General features: G+C 36.4%; 1 long non-coding RNA gene across 1 annotated transcript; it reads right to left on the minus strand.

The window, feature by feature from the left end:
• Positions 1-2,662: 2,662 nt before the first annotated feature.
• LOC111019273 (uncharacterized) lies at positions 2,663-4,528 on the minus strand. The gene is made up of 3 exons (XR_015787705.1): positions 4,301-4,528; positions 3,627-3,681; positions 2,663-2,832 (listed from the first exon to the last, which is right to left on the minus strand). It is a non-coding gene; the product is annotated as an uncharacterized LOC111019273 (long non-coding RNA).
• Positions 4,529-5,554: the final 1,026 nt, after the last annotated feature.

The following is a 5,554-nucleotide window of genomic DNA, read 5'->3' on the forward strand; positions in this document are numbered from 1 at the left end:
AATAAAACTCTTCCTTCCTCCTTAGCCGTACACCACCTTCGATTTCTTTCTCTTCCCTATTCATTCTTCTTCTCCTACGTTGTCTCTCTCTTTTCTTCACACTTCTTTCTTTTTTTTCCTTTTTCCATTCTTATGCTTTCTCTTTCTTTCTTTTTATTTATTCTTTTCCTTCCCCACCTTTTCTTTTCTTTTAAAACACCTATCACTCACCTTCATTAATCAACAACACACACACACGTGCCTTTCTAAAACAAACTTTCATTTCTTTCATTTCTTTTTCCCCTTTTTTTTGTTTTTCACTTTGAAACGGTCCTTACAAAGCATTACTCTAGAGGGGTGCATCGAGCTCCCCATCACTCTTGGTGAGGAAGATACTCGAATCACCTAAATGGCAGAGTTCACTATGATAGATGGCAAGTCAGCTTACGACACTATTTTTTATTGACCTATCTTACATGTCGTATAGACCATCCCCTCAACATATCATCAAATGTTGAAGTATCCGGGTTCCAAAGGAGTGAAAGTCATTAGATGGGAGTAGAAAACCTCGTCGCCGCCCTGAAAGGATCCTCTACATGTGCTGTCGTCTCAGATAAATCTAAGCTAAATGGGGACGACCTCACCATCAGTAGAGGCACGCCGGCTAAGAAACTTGATCTGGTCCATTACTTAACCCTGGTAGACAAGTAAGCACTGGTATCAAGCTGGGAGCCATAGACAGGAGCGAGCTTATCAGCTTCATAAGATAAAATATTGACGTGTTTACTTGGTCACACGAAGACATGCGGGGCATTGATCCAAGCATCATGGTTCACCGCCTCAACATTGACCCCTCTTCTCGATCTATTAAGTAAAAGTGCCAACCTGTAAAGAGTGAGAGAAGTGTAATTATTGTAGAGGAAGTCAACAAACTTTTACGAGCTCAATACATTAAAGAAATTATCTACCTTTACTGGCTCTCTAATGTCGTCTTAGTTAAAAAATCTAATGGTAATGAAGAATATGCATGAAATTTAGAAGCTTAAATAAAGCATGCCCCAAAGATAGTTTTCCTTTACTGCGCATGAATCAGCTAGTCAATTCTACTACTAAGCTTGAGTTATAGACCATTATGGATGCCTACTATGGCTATAACCAAATCAAAATGCACAAGTTCGACCAATGACATACTTCCTTCATAACCGACCAAGGGCTTTACTACTACAAAGTGATGCCCTTCGGGTTAAAGAATGTTGAAGCGGCCTACCAACACATGGTTAATAAGATGTTCGCCAAGCAACTAGGTCGCAACATGGAAGTTTATGTTCACGACATGCTCGTCAAGAGCAAGAAGACTAGCTCCCACATTGTCGAGTTGACAAAAGCATTTAGTATACTCCAACAATATCGGATGAAGCTCAAACCAGCTAAATGTGTCTTTGGAGTTTCATCAAGCAAGTTCCTCGAGTTTATAGCGAGCAAGCAAGGAATAGAGACCAATCAAGAGAAAATCTAAGCCATACTTGGTATGGAACTCTTAAATAACTTGAAGCAACTCCAATGCCTTAATGGGCGAATAGCTACCCTCAACAAGTTTTTGTCGCATTTAACCAACAAATATCTTCCCTTCTTCAAGGTGCTGAATACCAAGGGGCAGTTTGAGTGGATGTCAGAGTGCCAAGTCACTTTTGACCAGCTCAAGACCTACTTGAGCTTGACGCGCCTACTATCAAAATCTATTCAATGAGGCATGCTCTTTCTCTACCTGGTTGTTTCAGAGAAAGCCATAAGCTCGGCCCTGGTGAAGTAGGAGAAGAGACAGTAGAGTCCCGTCTATTATATAAGTAGGGCGATGATTGATGTTGAAACTTGGTATTCGTGCATGGAGAAGCTCGCTCTAGCCATTGTTACAGTTGCTCGACGACTCCACCCCTACTTTCAAGCTCATTCAGTCACGATGTTGACAAATTTTTCCCTCCCAGTTTCTCCAAAAGCCTGAGACCTCCAGAAGATTGATGAAGTGGGCACTCAAGCTTAGTAAGTATGTCATCACCTTTGTGCCTCGAAAAGCTATTAAAAGCCAAGCAATAGTTGACTTCATATTCGAGCTGGCCCCACCAGTCAGCACAATCTAGAGGCACTCGAGCCATGGACCATGTATATCGATGGATCATCCAACGACAACGAGTGTGATGTTGGGGTATTACTTAGTGCACCAAGAGGCATGAGATTTGAGTATACGTTGCACTTCAACTTCCAAACTTCAAATAATGAAGCAGAATACGAGGCACCCCTTGTCGACCTGTGAATAGCGAGAAGCTTGGCAGTGCAGCATCTCCTCATCTACAACGATTCATAGCTCATAGTGAACAAAATTACCAAGGAGTATCAGGCCAAATAAATGGAGAAGTACTTGAAAAAAGTCAATGGATTGTTTGCCGAGCTATGCAAGTACAAGATACACCAAGTTCCAACGTCCAAGAACACTAATGTTGACGCCCTTGCAAAGTTAGTTTTTGTCTACGAAATCGACCTAGCCAGTTCGGTACCTGACACGACCCGCCCTAAACACCTACTAACTATAGGACAAGTCGTGTCGACCACAGACCCCCAACCATCTACCAAGTCTATAGTCAAATTCTTTCTAACTTTCTAAAACTAATTTAGATTATTCTTCAACATATAAAACATAAAGTGTAACATAATTCATTTAAAAACAAATAACTATTCGGCCACAAAAGGTACAACTATTCCAGTATAAGTCATTCTAGTTGTACATACAAAATGATATGCAAATTTGAGACGGTGAGTGGCAGAAACTGGTTGGCTATCTCTATGAAACTCAGGTGCAGCCTGGAAGAGGAAAACAATGATAAACAGTGAGCCAGGAAGCTCAGTGAGTGGCATTTTATTAAGAAAATAATTTCGTAAAACTTATTCCATAAAAACAACTGAAATTTCAATTCTCAAGTCGAGCTTCATAAAGCTGAAATAATAAACATTCTCGTTAAAACTTCATATAACTTGAGCAACTAAAATTCAGTAATTTTCTGAGCATAACTTGTAACAACATATACTTCCTAAAAACACTTTCTGAAACACATATCAAATATCTTCTTTCAAACTTAAAACAGATTAAGAAAACTCAACACCATATATGTATCCACATTCTATTCTGGTCTACTAGCGCAGAGTAATCTCAATACGCACAGCAGAATAACTCTATTTCTGGTCCACTGGCATAGAGTAATCTCAATATACACAGCAGAATATTTCTCTCAACGCGCGGAGTAAAATGGTCTCAAAGACCTTCTATTTCTAGGTATACTATAGAAACACATTCACATAGCATACGGGTAATCACCTGGATACAACAATATGGTGGTTTGAAAACGATTCTCAGAAAATTCTCAATCTCAATAACAGTTCTAAAAATTCTTTTTTTTTTCTTTCTTTCTAAGAACATTTCTATCACAAATCACTTCTAAAACATATTTCTTTCTAATCATATTCAGTAAACACAACAATTTCTCAGACATTCTCAGCAAAATTCAATTTCTCAGCAAAAATAATCAAACATACGTTATATATTTTTGTTGAGGTTCTATAATAGATATCTGGAAATATTTAGTAAAATAACCACTCACAAATCCTATGAACGAGGTGAATTTGGTTGGTACGCTGCTCCAATTCCTGTATGACCTGAAATATCGATTCAAAACCAATTTAACTCACTTAATTCCAATTTCAACATAACTTAATTCAAACTTCAATCATAATAACTTCAAAATATCCTATTACCCAATTTCCTCACTCTCTCTCTTCATTAAAACTCACCACTTTTTCTTCTTACAAGTGGGTCCCACCAAACCCAATCAATTTCTGTTTCTCACACTCCATCTCACGCACATATACTCATTCCTTTTTTTTACCTTAATTTATCAATTACCTCTCTCCTTGATTTCTTTCTCTCTCTTCAACACCAACCCCCACACTCCTCTCTCTCTCTTCCCTTCTTCTACAGATTTCATACCCACCTTAAATCTGCACTTCTTTTGTCTTTCTTTTGCCTTTCTTTTGCCTTTCTTTCTCCCATGGAACCCTTCTTTACCAAAAAAAAAACCCATCACAATACCAAGGTTCCCTCATAATATTTCCACCATAAAATTCAACCAAAACATACATCCTTTGCAAAATCGAACCCCACGAGTTTACCATTCCTTCTCATCCAAGAACAACAGGAGTTTTCCGTTCATTGAATACCCATAGAACTCAAACTTCTCATGACATTTTTCACAAAACCCATAAATACAAACCTTACCTTCAATTTCTTCTCCTTTCCCCCCTGCTTTCTTCTCTTCTCCTTGCCCTCTTTCTTTTCCATTCTCTTTGTTTTTCCTCCTTCGTTTTCTCCCCTTTCCCTTTCCTATTCTTTTTCTTTTTTTTTAACACGTCACAACACACACACACACCACACGTGTCCCATGTTTCGTTTTCTTGTCAAAAGACCAAACTACCCTTCCAACTAAGATATCTTAATTATTATTTTTTTTCCTTTTTTTCACTGAAAAATTACAATACTACCCTCACAAAATATTATCTCTTTTGAGAATTTCATCCTCGAAATTCAATCAGAATAATTAAGGAAATAGACGAGGGTATTGAGTGCGCATCTGATCCTCACTTTCCCATGTTGCCTCTTCTACTGCATGATTCCTCCACAAGACTTTAACTAACGGAATAGTCTTGTTTCGCAACACCTGTTCTTTCCTATTATATAAATATAAATACACACAGATTGACTAAATACAATACTCAAATGGATGCTTTTAGCTGAAAAGTTCATTATTATTATTATTTCTTAAAAGTTCATTATTGATTTCTCACTTGACATGTACGCTAATTACTTTTTATATATATTGACACATGTATATCACATTAGCTTCTTTCTAGTTGCTAAGCACCTTTTTTTCACTAATCTCTGCACACATATTTTCTCACAAGTTTTCAAAAACTTTTTTTTTTTTTAGTTTTAAAAATTTGCTTATATTTTGAAAAATGCTTTCTAAAAAATATATAGAGAGTTAAATTAGTCGGTAGTTATTTAGTATATGTTTGAGATGTGAAGTCTTTTAGCCTAGAGTTCTAAAATTTGTATTTGATGGGTAGTGTTATTAAGCATAAAGTCATGTAAACTGAATTTTTGTTGGTTGACTTCCACTGCCTTTCTAATGATTTTTAAAAAATTTAATTAATAAATATTTGTTTCCTTCCATTATTAAATTGAGATCTTAAGTTATATTGTTTTAGGAATATTTTATAATTTTGTTTAAGTAGTTATTTTGATTAAGATTAACACAATAATTTAGATGTGTAATAATAAAAACATTACTTGAGCACAAGAATTAAAAAAAAACGACAAAATGATATAATAATAAAGTGACAGATCATTTCGACAGAACTCAGGAACAAAACACACTTGTTTTCTTAAACTAATGGTGTGTTTGGGAGTGCTAGTAGAATTAGGAACATGTTTGGAAGTGATTTTAGCACGATTAAAATAATTTTTAACAAC

Source organism: Momordica charantia (assembly GCF_013281855.1).
Source record: "Momordica charantia cultivar OHB3-1 chromosome 10 unlocalized genomic scaffold, Mcharantia_2.0 BLBB01000010.1, whole genome shotgun sequence".
Taxonomy (NCBI): domain Eukaryota; kingdom Viridiplantae; phylum Streptophyta; class Magnoliopsida; order Cucurbitales; family Cucurbitaceae; genus Momordica; species Momordica charantia.